The 15,977-nt window shown below is 42.1% G+C and overlaps 1 protein-coding gene across 2 annotated transcripts in view; it reads right to left on the reverse strand.

The window, feature by feature from the left end:
* BACH2 (BTB domain and CNC homolog 2) overlaps positions 1-15,977 on the reverse strand; it is a 195,045-nt gene that overhangs the window by 73,913 nt on the left and 105,155 nt on the right. The gene's annotated exons all lie outside the window — the stretch shown is intronic.

The raw sequence follows: 15,977 nt of genomic DNA on the forward strand, positions 1-15,977 counted from the left end.
GGACGTTTTACGGTCTATGAGTGCTGCACCAACGACAAACAGTCCCCAGCTGCCGCCCTTCAGACTACTAGCTGGATCCTGCTTACTTCATTCACCACAGACGAGGATATTGTGAACTAAAAAGATGTTTATTGCGTACAAAGCTTGTGGTTGCTGATAAATAAAAGGTTGTTCAATAAGCTTATAACAGTTGTCCTATACCGGCCTAATACCTCTAAATATTACCGGCCTAATACCTCTAATAGTAAACTAAATATCAATAACAATGCGTTTCACAATCTCTTTATCCTCTCTGCTAACATCCACCTAAGACTCTAAACTCCCAGCTCTATCTCTTGACTCACACTTCCACTCCCCGCTCTTAACTTCAACTACTCCAACTTCCTCCTGCCCACACTTCAACTCCAACGGTAACTCTAACTGCCTAACTGCCCACTGGGAGGGGTGTCTTATACCCAGGCTAAGCCCGCCCCTAAGGGTTCTAACTGTCAGAGAAGTTAACCCCTACCTGGCATGAGGCTAGTTCTCCACACTGGTGTCTTCTTTCTTTTCTGGGAAAAGTCATAGGTGGGATTGTGCTTATACATTTAGCTCTGCATTAAAAAAAAGTGCTCTACAAGTTTTCTTAAGACATGCAGCACCTAAAAGCATTCTATATTAGTCCTCAAAAGTTGATTTTTGTATCTTTTAAAAAAGGAACAAAAATGCAACACTTTGGCCATAGTGCAGCTTAAACTGTATATAAATCTTAAATCTTATATATAAATTTGAAGCTTGAGGGGTGTTGTTTCTAATAGTTCTGGGGGGGTTCATTTTTCTATCTGTTATTAAAAGAGATGTTGAATTGCACAGAAGAGAGTGGAAGGGGGGGGGGCAATTCCAGGATACTTTTTTTTTGTCTGTGACAGACCTCACATTCCTAATCATTTTGGTGTATGATATGCTTTTGTTGCAGTATGTTTGACTGGGCTACAACCCTGGCTTACTGCCCATATCCTCTGCAAAATAGGTCCTTTAATTTAAGTAACAGTAGCAGAGAGAATAAGAATGTATTCTGACACACACAAACTTGCAAAAAATTAAACGCAGAGGGCCCTGAAACGCTTTAACATGGTAAACTTCAGAAATGCACCAATTTCCAAACCCTGCAGCCAGTTGTACTGTAACGTCTTCTGCTTTATGCTGACAACCTCTCTTTTCCCCTCCACTCATTCAGACACAATGCCTTCAGGTCTGCCTAAGTAATGTAATTCACTGGAGTGGAATTCCCTCGATACCTGCTGCAGTACTCAGTGACAATATCATTTATACTCTACACTGTCATGCCATGACACTGATACATTGGCTTTCATCCCTCATTCACTGCAGAGTGTGCAGTTTCACCTTCCACTGTGCCCTTTCGCAGCACATGTGTACAAATTTACTCCATTCATCCCCAATTACAGAGCTCTGTTGAAATGCCCTCGTTGCATTTATATTCCGCACTCCAAATGTCAACCTTATTTGAGAATTCCAATTACGCACAAGGTTCCGCCATTAGCAGTAAGTGCTACACAGCATTCCTCAAGCAAGCGTCCTTAGATTGCGGCCAGAGAGCAGAGATACACAGGCAAAATGCATTATTATAGTGTGGCACTGCTAAATGCTGTATATTATTCAACTAAAGCGACACTGGCTGCACTGAGCTGCCGCCATCAAGCATTATGCTGAGATTAGGTCATCCACTGTGAATGGGAAACATCTATAAACCTCTGTAGTTCTTCTGCATACTGATGTGGGAAGCGGGCTGCTGGTGGAATATGATCTTTGCTGCTTCTTTTTTTAAGGTTACGGTAGGTGTTTGTATAGGTCCTAGACAGACATACGCCCTTTTGCTGTATACTGCCATGAGACAAAGCGGAAAAGCAGGGTATAAGTATTTTAAACATTGATATGCAAAGTTACACATACAAGTAGACAGTTGAAATCAACACACTTAAATAACTTATGTTTATTTATTTCAGTGGGTCTATTCCGAGTAGAATTTAGATGGGTATAATAAATAAGTAAAAGAGTCATAGGCTCACAGGTGCTGTCATCTCTACTCTCCCTCTCTGGTTATATAAAAAGCAACACCTGACCCAATAAAATAGTGAGTTCATTTGAGCAGGATCTTCCTGAACCACCTACCTTGTCTCCAGAATAGGAAAAAAGGAATGGACAAAGTACTTAGAGAAGTACCAGATACAGATGAATCTACTATTGCAGCACACGAAGCCATGTGCAGGGAATAACTGATAGAAGTCTGTGTACGTCCAAGACCAACTCAGCCCATTTCAGAGATGTGTCTGACTAGGCACACAGTAATTTCAAATGAATTCTGTGGCACGGTGCTAGAAGCTTAAATGCAGAAAGCGAGTTAAATTTAAACATTTCCAATATTACTCATTTTATAGGTGACTGTTCAATTTGGACAGTTTATAATCGCAAAACCCATGCATAGAAATTTTATTAGCCAACTGTTTAAAATAGGCTTCTGTTGCTCTCCAAAAACAAACAAAAATATATCCTAAGGTCTAAACTACAAGAGATACCTGTATGTTCCCCCTCCAGGGTGAAAGAACAGCTGGGAAGGATTTAGATTTGTGAAATGGCATGGTGGGGAGGATATTTTAAAACCCTCCTTAGCATCACAGTTCCACTGAAAACCAAAGGACTCCATAATTTATTCAAAGAAAAATAGAATGTCAGGAGAACCTTTCAAAGACCTGTTTTTTTGTGTAGTTTGGCCTACTTATACAACCAAGCTTTTCCCATGATTGCAACCAAACTACAGCTAAAGTAGTACATCGGAAGCTCATATATATTTATCAGTGTCTTGCCCATTACAGATGGGAGGGGTGAAGTCAATATGCAGTTGGTTATTTCTACAGGAACTCTCCCCCCCAAATGCTTTTTGATTTATTTAAAACATTTCTTTCTTTGAAAAGTTATATCTCACTCTTCATCGCAAATGACCATTCCAGAGTGAGTAACAGTAAGACATACATTAAAACCAGCAACTTAAAATCAGCATACAACAGCACAAAACAAGGCAGATAAATTACAACAACCACAGAAACATCTAGTCAGATAATCGCACTGCACCCCAAGCTTGGGTGAATGCAACCACGTCAGTGCCAGGCATATCTCAGAAAGTGTGGGAGTTCCAAAGCTGAGCTGCCACAACCAAGAAAACGTTCCCTTGCATCACTGATAACCAAACCAGAGGAATAAGTGACACTGCCAGGACAGCTTCCCTGGATGATCTTAACATAAAGGCTGGTTTACAGGTGAGAAGGTGTTCTCTCAGGTAATTGGGTCCCAAGCTGTTTAGGACATTCTGTACCAGAGCTAAAGCCTCGCAATTGCCACTCTGTCTCATAGCTAAAATCACCCTTCCTTTTCCTTTATCCTTTGGGTGGCGATGGGGATTGATATATCAAGCCACCTGGTTTATTTTTGTATTATAATAATCATTCAAATTGTTCATCTCCTGATACAGCAATGTCTTCAGGAGACATACCATATTAAAGGGATACAATTCAAATCCCAATTACACAAAAAGTTAAAATACAACAAACAGAAACCCTGCAAGTGATCATATTCAACTTCTCAGATCTGTAATCACCAAAAGTCCAAACAAACAAATTAGCCAGCTAAGACAAATGCCCTCAAATGTCTTTTGCTCAAGTAGCACATTGAATGTGAGGGTTTAGGTTGTTTACGTAGTTTTTATTGTTTTCTTGATTGTTTTTCTTGTATGTGTTCGTTTCATTAATAAATGACCCACTGAAAGGTTGCCTGTGATGAAGGGCAGGATATAAATTCTATAAATAAACAAACAACAGTAATGAGAAGCAAACAAACCACTGTCAATTAACATGTCTACCATAGATTTAGAGATTAGGGTTTGTATCCAGTTATGTCCTTCTGTCTACCAAAGAGCCTTTGCTCTAGCCTGGCCTCTGCTAACAGAAGAGGTGCGGAGATGATTTCCTCTTCTCCTTGCAGAGCTGTGCATCACCTTCCATGCTATCTTGTATGATCCCTCAAACCTCTGGTAGAGATTTTCAGAAGGTGCAAGAAGATGCAAAGAGAAGAGGGAAATGGGCAAAGACGGGTCTTCTCTACCATCAGTTGAGGCATCTGCTGGATCAAAAGTCCTTCCATGAATGGAAGGACACAAGTGGATTCAAGCCTAGGTCTATAGACCTGTAAACAGAACTTCCATGTACAGAATGTACTGTACAGAATATCTCTGACTACCAGATGCTGGCGAAGAAACAACAGATGATACCTATCACTTTCATGCCCTGCCTACAACAACCATCTGGTGCCATGCTTGATGGGTCTTGGCTTTGTCCAGAAATGCAGGTTTTGCATCCATGTTAAACGCACAATTGCACTTTGGGGTGATAAATTTTAGCCAAGAATACAAGGCTTCGTAGTCACTTACACCAAACCTTTGAAAACTATTTTACACATCCACACTTATTTTGCTTTTTTTTTTTTTTTTTTTTGAGTAAGCAAGTTCAAATACTTTATCTCATACAGAACAACTGCTATTTTAACCTGAAAACCCTCTTTCAATTCAACTGAGTTAGCTGCCAAATACAAAATATAGATCTTACCAGACAGACAGAGGCAGGATTGCAAGCCAGCCAAGTGTGAGCATTTAACAGACTGACTATGTTTGGTCTACGGCTCCAGATTATATGAGTCTTTATTTTCAGTTGTACACAAAAGGGCAATAGATGGAAAGTCTTATTAAAACCACTAATTTTTCTTGTCCGCCCACACTTCCAACACCTACAAGGCAAGTACAAAAATGCAACAAAGACAAAGAGTGGAGGGGTGCGGGGGGGAAACCCAGACTGATGGCTCACTTAAAACCAAACCAGAACAAGTCTCTTCCTCTCCATCTGCCCTTGCCACGCAAAAATGTAGTTGCTTCTTGATGAACAGATGTAGGGGGGGAAGTATAGAGCTTGTGTTTGAACTAGATAGGATGGTGACAGTTCCCTGTGTCACCATCAGACTTGCTGAAATCACATAGGAAGCAGAAAGGAAATGTGTGTAGGTAGGTCCGGTTTATGAACCAAAAGGGGGCGGAATGCGGAGAGAATATCCTCATTGTTTGACTCTTTCAACAGGTTCTTTCCCCACAACTAGAGACTCCAGCGCTAAAAGGGAATTGGTCTGGGTTCTGCATTCATCACCTGAACACCACTTTTGCTCCTTATAATTGGATCTCCCATCTCACTCTCTTATTGGAGCAGTTCTCTGCCCACACGGATCTAGGTCGCCCTTGAGGACATGAGGTAAGGGTTTCATGCAGGCTGGAGGTCGTCTAGGATTGGCTCCATTATGGAAATCTCTGCTGTAAATTGATACATGCGGACGCCAAAGCAATAATTGGCAAAAGCTGCAGAAAACATGTCAAGATGATGAGGTGTTATGTTAACATTTGCTCTGAGGGAGGGGGGGGGAATTCCAAACTATACCTGATTCCCTGCTATATACCTATATGATCCCTACTGTTAATCAGAGCATTGAGGAACATCCTAGTCCGTATCTGTATTAGATTTGAAATGGTTCTTGTATACAAACTTGTTTTTCATATGTTTCGAACGGTAACATTTTAAATGATTAATTGCTTTGAGAGGTTTCATAGGAAGTGATTCATAAATGGAAATGAACAAATAAACATACACGGACAGTCAGTAAAATGTAAAGCGCCGCCGTAAGGACGGCTAGCATTGTATTCTAAATGGAAAAGGCTGAGGTTATGTGGAAACACCGCACAGTATGCAGTCACTTTCAAGCCCTTTTAAATACCCCCAATTTCAGCAGCAGCTATTGAAGAAGGCTCTTAACTCTTCCACTGTCTGGGTTATGCACACTCTAAATAGTTAACAAAGAAGCTGCCGAGCAACTTAATGCTGGGGAGTTTTATGAATGGTCCACCCATAAACGATGTACAAAGCTGCCTTACGGCTGGTTGGAGTATCTGTCTATGTAGTCCAGTATGGTCCATTCTGGCTGGCAGAAGCTTTCAGTGTCTTTCGCATCACCCTCTACACAATATTTTTACCCAGTGGTTAAAAGGATAAAACCTGGGACCTTCTGCATGCAGATATGGTGCTGTGAGCCCCTGAGCCATAGCCCCTCCCAGAAAATAGATTACAGTGAGAAGAAAAACCCCCAGCAGTCATAATCGTACCCGAAGACACAGAAACACTGTACAGTCAAGCATGATGCTGGGACTAAATACTGTACTTCAGAACTTGCTTTGCAAATTAGACTAATTTTTAATACATATGACACATAACACCGTGCGCCTTTTCCCCCATTACAGGTCTCATGCATACCTAAATTTTTTTTTTCCTTTCCGTGAAATACATGCATTTCAGAGCAATTCTCTTTTAACATGCACATGACTAGCTTCGCTTACATCTTCTGCCTACTTAGCAGAAACCCACCTTGAGAGCAGACACAGTTGGATGAAGACAGTTCAGAAAGCCAGCTTCCTTTCCTCCCCCATTAACCCCCTTTTTGAAATTGCACATTGTTATGTCCATTGACCTTCCACTATGACATGGCTTCTTGTGAACTCTCTGCTAGTCACTGTAAATAAGCTAATGATTAATCAGGGCCAGCCCAAGGCATTTTGTTGCCTGAGGTAGAGTAGCAAATGCCTCCCATCCTGCAAATTAAGCTATTTTGGAACCTGAGGCAAAAAAATAAAAATAAAAAATAAAAAACCCACAAGTTTCTCTTCCCCTCCTAGCAGCAAAAAAATGGCATTAATAAAATAACTAACCATTTGTTGCTCTTTCATAAAACTAAAAATCAGCTGTCTGATGTGGCTGCCTCACTCCACCTACTGAGAAGAGCTGGCTGTGTGCAGGGATTGCGAACCTTTTTGGGCCTTCACTCACTTGCCCAGATTTAAATGTTTAGGGACAAAACAGGACTAAAACTGACCCTTCCCATAGAGCGCGATGCCATGCCAGGATGAATGAGGGGATTAACAAACGATTACTGTAAAAGCACTTAAAACTAGAAGTGCTATATAATAAATTAACAGCAGCAGCAACGTGCTTTTCTGAAGATTATTTCATGTTGTAGAAGTTCCAAATACGTCTGGTATTTGTAGCATTTAGAAGTGTTATGAAAAATGGGTCACATCTTACTCAAGCTGCAACCGCAATGCCCTCAGATCAGACACTAAATGACTGTACAGTATGGGACAAGCACAGAAGCAAGTATTGAAACTGCAGTAAAATTAAAACTCATGTGGTGAAAAGAATTTGAGTTTCACTGGCTAAGGTTAGGGAAAGTGGATTTCACTAGTATCGTCTTTTTAAGTAATCTTTCATTGAAATTGTCTTGAAATAAATGGACTAGCGCTTGGCATGTGAAGGATTCTATGGGAAACTTTACGGTCCATAAAAGACAGCAACTGACCTACAGGGAAATGTTCATCACTGGGGCAAGATTTATGGAGGGCCAGCTGTGATTATTTTCCCAGTGCCTCTATATAACCCTGGCTATTATTAGGTACAAAAGAAACTACCACCACAAACCATTTTAAAATATACTCTTTTGTTGTTGTTGCTACAGACTCGAAGCAAGTCTTTGAAGCTTGCATTTTTTGCCTCTTTCCCCACTGAGCTCTCTTTGCCCAATGTCAAAGTATGAAACTGCATCCCTTCCAGTTACCTCCAACATTGGGGGGGGGGGTGTTCCCTACCAATCTGGGATGTGAAGAAGTATACACAGGTTGCAACCTGAAAAAGCTACAAGCCCCATCAGAGCCAAACTCTGGTAGGCAGCTGGGGGGCCGGGGGGGGATAATTTACCATTACAGCAACTTAAGGGACATTTCACATTTGTGTTAGGACATGGAGAAAACTACTGGAAGCAGGGAACTAAAGCCAGAATATTTAAAAGCATCCAATATGCACAGTGAAATGGCTTCCAAGCTTTTAATTTTATGTTCAGTGGGGTTACAAATGGCATTTATCTTAATTTAGTGTCTGCATAGTGCAGTTTCCAGCAAAGGCATAAAAAGGGGAAATAGCAGTTTCTCACTATGATGCTGTCCTATTTCAAGTGTCAGCAGTTCCATTAGCTTTATTATCCTGTATGACAGTGACAGATCGCTGACCGTTCAACACCTTCCGATAACATTATATATGAAGAGTTATTGAGCCCATGTCTTCTCCTTGCAGAACAATTTCCAGCACACATCTGCAACCATGCTGCTCGGACCCAGCTCTGCTTGAGTATATACATCAAGAAAGATTCATGCAAGACCTGTGCAAGAACGTGGGTGGGAGCCTTGCTTTCAAATGCACGCCAGAAAAAGGCAACACAGCATAGATTGGGGGTGGGTGGGGGTTAAAACTTATTTAGTCCAAGGCTTGCATTTCCTTGTGGGCAACTTTCCAGGGGCAACATGCAAAATTGAGTCGAACCAGAATCAAAAGTGGGCAGAGCAACAGATGTCATGTTTACTTTTTGTACAACAGGCTACAGTCTAGCTACACAGAAGTCAGAGGCTTATCACAGTTTAAGGGCATATTCTCACCAGGCAAAAGCACTCATGGAGGGTGTACAGTAGAGCTGGGGAGGGGGCAAACCCTTGGGAGAGTCTTGAGAAACAGATAAGAAGAGAGGCAATTTGCATGGTTTAGCCTAATCTCTATGAGGGCTGCTGTTGCAGCTGCAGTTCAGGGTTATAATATCTCAGATTAAAGACTCCAGCAGCAGCTCTCATACAAACCAGGCTAAACCACACCAACTGCTCCTGCCTCTGGTTAAAGCACCCAATTAGTAAAGTTCTAATTTTCTGCTGCTAAATCTGGTGTTGTATTATTGTTAAGCATGAGTTTAAAAGGACTGTTTAATCTAGGTATAATTTTGAATGTATCAATATGATATGCTTTTCATTGGGTTCATCACACGCCGATTGTGGACTTAACGTTCTGCTGATTTGTTTTGAAACTGATTGTGAGAAATATTTCGCTTTACATTGTTATCCTGTTCTGTAGTGTGGGTTGGTATATTATATTGCGGTTAATTTGAATCCTGTTTCAGGATTTTTATTACTGTAGCTTAATTTTTTATTTTTAGTGGATTGTCCAGTCTTAGTTTAATATTGTATTTATTAACCTCAGGGGTTTTGGAGAGCCGGCTGAAACATTAATTTAATTCAGGGATGGAGAAGCTCATACCCAGAGGCCAAATGTGCCCCCCCCACAGCCTCTCCATCTGGCCCTTGGGACTCTCCCCAGGCCACACCCCTCAGGGGTCCTACTTCACACCTTGAGTGTTTTTGCCTGGCTGGAATGCATCCCTGAACTCTGCTAATGCCCCTTGCTTGCCTACTAAAATTCCCATATTGGTATGTGGTCGTGAAAAGTTGTATAGAAGGGAATGTGCCCCTTGGACTGAACAAGGTGGCAGAACCCCAATTTATACTATTCCCATATGCTCTAAACTGAATTGTTAACTGATTGTCTTGGAATGCTGCGGTGATGCATTTTATTACGCACCATCTTGTCAACTGAGCTTTGTTTGGATGCTACTGTGAGCCACTCTGGGTGTTTACTGGCGCTGCAAAAAAAGAAAAGAAAAAAAGACTTGTACCTTGTGCCCACCACCACACTTCTAATGGCAGGGGCAGATGGAACTCAGCTGGCCACAGTAGGTAGAGGATCTTATGAGTCAGGCAAGTTTCATGTGAGTGGGGATGATTAATATATAGTCTGGTTGCAGTCTTTTCAGAAACTACTTCAAAGTGCTGGTTTTGATCTTTAACGATAAAAAATTTAGGGAGCCAGCACTTTGGATTGAGCCTGGAAACAAAGCGGAAACCAATGTAGATGGTATAATTTTGGAATTATGTGTACAATCTGCCAGTTCTAGTAACATCCTGGCAGCCACATTCTGCCCCAGATGAAGCTTCATATCTGTTTTTAAAGGCAGTCCCAACATTAGAGCATACAGGGTGACTACAGTGGGAATGATGCTGGCAAGGCCTGACTTCTCAAGGAAAGGATGCAATTCACATACTGATAAAAGGCATCCCTCCCCGCTGCTGTTGGCCATTCAGGATCACCACAAAGCTGAGAACTTTTTTAAGAAAGAGAAGCACTACCTGTACAATACGGATTGGACACCTGTTCCTAGATCACAAGAAATCTGAATCAATAGTGCATTGTTCTCGCCTGGATTAAGCTTCAGTTTGTACAACTCCAACCACTTCGGAAGAATGACAATTCCCACACTGTGGTGTAAAAAAAAAAAAGGTGGGTGGGGTGGGGGAGACACACACATGAAATGTGATGTGAGGATATACATATGTGTGCAGTCATCAGCTAGAACATGGTGTGTATTGGGTACTTCATACTGCGGACTCAGCAATAATCCTTGGAGGCAATGTTACAACCAGGAGGTTGAGATCTATGCATGCTAGTATGCATAGATACTAGTATTTTCTTTGGGAGGTGAGGGCTAGGAAGATGAAGGAAAATACACTGCACTTTCAAAACTGCACACATAGAATCATAGAGTTGGAAGAGACCACAAAGGCCATCCAAGTCCAAACCCCCGCCAAGCAGGAAACACCATCAAAGCATTCCTGACAGATGGCTGTCAAGCCTCTGCTTAAAGACCTCCAAAGAAGGAGACTCCACCACACTCCTTGGCAGCAAATTCCACTGTCAAACAGCTGTTACTGTCAGGAAGTTCTTCCTAATGTTTAGGTGGAATCTTCTTTTTCTTGTAGTTTGAATCCATTGCTCTGTGTCCGCTTCTCTGGAGCAGCAGAAAACAACCTTTCTCCCTCCTCTATATGACATCCTTTTATATATTTGAACATGGCTATCATATCACCCCTTAACCTTCTCTTCTCCAGGCAAAACATACCCAGCTCCCTAAGCCATTCCACACAGAAGATAGCTTTAAGTAAAACATGAATTTAATGTACAGTGGTACCTCTGGTTGCGAACGGGATCTGTTCCGGAGCCCCGTTTGCAACATGAGTAGCGTTTATCCTGAAGCGCTGCGTCTGCGCATGTGCGCGATGCCATTTGGTGCTTCTGCGCATGCGCAAAGAGCGATTCGGCGCTTCTGCGCATGCACAAACTGCCGAACCCAGAAGTAACCCGTTCTGGTACTTCTGGGTTCGACGCGTTTGTAACCCGTGACGAACGCAACACGCAGCGTTCATATCCAGAAGTATGACTGTATTTGTGAACATGCTGCAATTTTCTGAAAGCTACAAAACCGAAACCGCAAAGGGTCATAGCTTGGTGGAACAGCATCTGCTTTGCATGCAGAAGGTCCCAGGTTAAATCCGTGACATTTTCAGGTACAGCTGGGAAGGTTCTCTGCCCAAAACCACCAAGAACCATTGCCCATTTAGTGGAGACAATACTTGCTTCCTTGTATAAGGCAACTTCCTATGTTCTTCAAGAATGATGGATAATTAAACCTTTAAAAGCCTCATGGTGCTCTCTTATACACTGGCACTATATAAAAACCAACACGATACTTTTAATGTTATATTATGACCTTAGCATTTTTTAAAAATGAATTTTAACATTAAAAGTTAAGGTTTGTTCAAATGCAAAAGCAACCAAAATGCTTTAAGCTTCAGCTCAGAAGGCAATAATCTTGTAACGCTATGTCAAATGGACAGCTCTGAAGCAAGAATGCAGCACTTGCTAAAAGTAGCCATAATGACAGCATTTGCTGGCTCAAAACCCACTCGTTTAACACACACACACACACACACACACAATTCCGTTAGGCACCACTATGTATGATTCATGCTTGCCGTACACCTTTAATCAGCTTCTTTGTTCCATTAGCACAAAGATTTAAGCACATTAATTCACATCCTAAGTGTCCACTCTGAAGTACTGCCTGCAATCTGAAGTACAATGGTGGCCGTGCCAGCATTATGTGCTGATTTTCAACCTTGCACTGGCGTGTATGCAGCCTGCTTCCCTCTAAATATTCTGTTTGCCGCTGTGGCATGTTCTTGAATCAGGCCATAAATCCTTCACCAAGTTTGAATCCAAAGATGGTTATCCTTGAATAGTGTACTTGATACTTTCCAAGTACAGAATAGGCTTAGAGACGCTGGGCCCCTTCAAATGTTACATGGTGGCCACATGCCACAGCATGCACATGAAAGAGGGAGCCTGGAGCTGTGCAATGCACAAAGAGAACACCCACACCCACACACGAACGTTCCTGGGTACACATAAAGTGGTTTACTTGCACATCTGAATGAAAAGTGCAATGTGTGAAGACGTTTTCAAGAAAGGGGTAGTTTAAACTCATGCTGGGGACACCAGGAGTGTGAATGACAGATGTCCTTATACAGAATATTTCACGTTCCCGAGCATTGATCCAGTGCAGTTTTCATTCTACAAATTCTTTCTAGGTTATCCTGGTAGAATTATCTGAGCAGCTGCAAATAATCACATGACCCCCAAGACTATGAATAGTGGGCATCACAGTACCCAGCCTCGTCTAAAGTAGCAGCATACCCAAAGACAAAAAAAGATCCCAAGCATTACAAGTGGTTCTGGTGGCACTTTCCTGTTTACAGAAACCTGGCAGTTCTGAGGTCATTTACATTTATGACGGAATTGGGAAGCTAAAAGCCCCAAATCTGGGAAATATAGGTCCATATTTTCGTGAGCTTATCAGCAAACTGCACCAATGCACATGGGATTTTGCCAACCTAAACTTTGTGTTTCAAAGCTTTCTACAGTTGCCTTGAGTTGTGCTTCAATATTTTCACATTGTGGATTTAAGCTGTCCTCATTCCCATGCTTGCAAACACTGTTGTCTCTCTCCTTGACTCTAGTTCACTTTCACTCCTTCCTTCAAAAACAACACAATCACCAACACTGTCAGAAATCTCTTGTGGGAGTTTAAGGCACATTCCAGCCAAGCAAAGCACTCGGGATACAAAGCAGGGTCAGTAAAGGTATGTTTTGAGAGCCAGAAAGGAAAGCCTAGAGGGCCACATTTGGCCATAAGGTCTGAGGTTCACAAACCTTGATAAATATAAGAGCCACAGTAGAACTAAAGCAAATACAATAAACAGTGACTATACTGGGACTCATAGGTCATACAGGCAAAGCAGGGTTGGGAAGAATAGGATGGGCAATGTTAAGTCACGCTCCATCAATTTAGGCTTTCGTCCATGTGGAAGACAGGAAATAGGAATGAAATGACCAGCTGTCTGGAGGCAGGGACACTAACAGGTAAAAAAAAAAAGGTTCACTTTTTCTCTCATGGATAGCTTGAATTTTCTTGCTCCCCTTATCACTTTTTTACACACGTTACAATGCTCCTAAGCAAAACCTTTGAAGCAGGGAGCTAACACTGAACATGGAGCTCAATGGTACAATCTTCCTGTCCATAGTATAAGGCATGTCCTTCCTTTTACTCAATTGTACTATGGTACACTATCATTTTATTTAACAACACCATTCACAGAATTGTAGCGTTGGAAGGGACCCCAAGGGTAATCAAATTCAACACCCTGCAATGGTTCACAGCCGGATGCACTGACCCACTGCAGCACAGAGGTGCTTCCTTTAACCATAACACGGTTGTTATGAGGACAAAATGGGTGGTAGTAAAGGCAGGTACCCTGCTTTATGAGAAAGAGTGGAGTATAAAAGTAGTAAATTAAGGGTGTAGCATTAAGGGAGTCTGTCCCACTGTTGAACAGCTCTTACAGTCAAAGTTCTTCCCGATGTTTAGTCAGAACCTCCTTTCTTGTAACTTGAAGCCATTGGTCTGTGTCCTACCCTTTATCCACATGTAGGACATACATAAAGTGGTGTGTGATCAACGCTGTTGGCTGTTCTCCGACAGTTCAGTGTGGGAGCACTTTCTAGTAATTATGAGCAGGCGAAAGAATGTGGACAGTGTTCTCGAAGCTACTAACATGAGTTTGGCCAAACTGCGAGAGGCAGTGAAGGATAGGCGTGCCTGGCGTGCTCTGGTCCATAGGGTCACGAAGAGTCGGACACGACTGAACGACTGAACAACAACAAAAGAATGTGGAGTGTGAATACCAGCAGCGTTCATGTTCATCGCCATCTATTTTGATTTTCCAAATTTGGGATTTGTATGAATGGAGGATAATGCTTTTCACTGGCTTTATGGGGAAGCCCTTTGCTCTCAAGATCCATTTGGAGAAGAGATAGCCAGAGGGTTATTTCGTCCTTGTAATAGTCCATTTGAAGTGGATTACGTTACAAATGGATTATTACAGGTTGCACGGCTCGTACAGGAATGTGGAAAAGCATGCAGACGCAAGCTATTTCAGAAAAGCGCCCCAAAATTCAAGTCAGCTCTGGAAATTAAGCAGTAGAGGGGTTATATCTCATGTGCTTTCCATGTGGAAAGGCCCAAGTTGAATCCCCAACATCTCTAGCTAAAAGGGTCAGGTACCAGCTGAGGTGAGTAATCTAATCTAAGACTGACTGGAATACTACTGCCAGTCAGAGTAGACAATGCTGGGCTACATAGACAGATGGCGTAACCCAGTATAAGACATGTATTCACCGGTTGGAAACAGTGGGAGAACTCCAGGCTGATACTGGTAAAATATGCAGGGCCATATGATTCTCAGATGCGCAGAGGCATGTTATCTTAGTACTTGCTCCTCCTGCATAACAAACAGCACTGTCTAATTTTAAAACGCACACCCGCATATTATTCTGCTCTCAAAAGCCCATCAGATGGGTTGTCAACAGCTCAAAGAGAAAATAAGAAAAGTACTTGGAAGAGAAAAGTTGCAAGGTACGAAGACAGAAATGAAGGGAGGTTCTGTACCCGCCCATGTTCTCCATTTGCCCTGACTGGGGCAGTTCTGTGTTGAAAAGCACATGGAGCAACAGTCGCTGCATCAAATTCAGCCCCGGCATCTAATTAAATACAGCCCTTGTCACCAAGAAAGCAAAAAGAAAAGCAGAAAACAGAAAGAGGACAAGAATCCTGAGGAAATCAGACCACAGGCTTATCTAGCACAGCATTCTGTTCTCTCAGTGGCTAACAAGACAGCTATAGAAAGCCCACAAAGCAGGTCATGTGGGCAATAGTATTCTTCTTCTGCTGTTCTTCCTTAGCAACTGGTATTTAGAGGCATACTCTTTCTGAGTAGGCATCACTAGGCATGATGTTCAGAAGCGTTCATCCTCTAGACCTGATCAAGGCTAGCCAGAAGTTTCTTGATACCCTAGAGCAGTCAGAGTAAGGGCAATCTCTTGTGAACCAACAGTTACCTTCAGAACTCTCTGAGATGTTCCAGAAAACCCTGGGGGTGCACTCTGTATATATGCAGCAAGAAAGACACATTAGAAGTCACTGGAGCATGTGAGTTCCTAAATTCCTACTTTGATTTTGCTTCTGAATAATAAGCTAAGCACCATTTCAAGTGTGCTACCAAAGGCATCCATCTAGTGTGTTTACGTGGTACACATTTTATATGCAACTGTTTTCATTAGGGATAGATTCAAGCAACTAGTTTCTTCTGTTAACACACACTAGCTACCTGCACAGAAATGAGTAACCGGGAATCTGCCATGTAGCTAGCTCTGTATGTTTTGGAAGCTTCGAAAACCCTGATTTCCCCAAAATGCCAATGCTTGGGTACTGAAATGCAGGAGTTGCCACACTATGGGTTTTTTTTGGGGGGGGGGGAGATGTCTGGCTGAATCTGTAGGCTGATTCTGAGAAGTGATTTATCAGATAGTACAACCTCTCCACACCTCAACTGAAATATTACCCTGTTTTGCGCATATATAAGCAAAAACAACACCACATCAACTTAGCCTACTTTTGAGAAAAAAGCCTAAGCTAAAAAAGCCTAAGCTATTTATAAAGTACTTTGTGACAAGTTCAGCTGT

The sequence above is a fragment of the Lacerta agilis genome, chromosome 3, assembly GCF_009819535.1.
Source record: "Lacerta agilis isolate rLacAgi1 chromosome 3, rLacAgi1.pri, whole genome shotgun sequence".
Classification (NCBI taxonomy): domain Eukaryota; kingdom Metazoa; phylum Chordata; class Lepidosauria; order Squamata; family Lacertidae; genus Lacerta; species Lacerta agilis.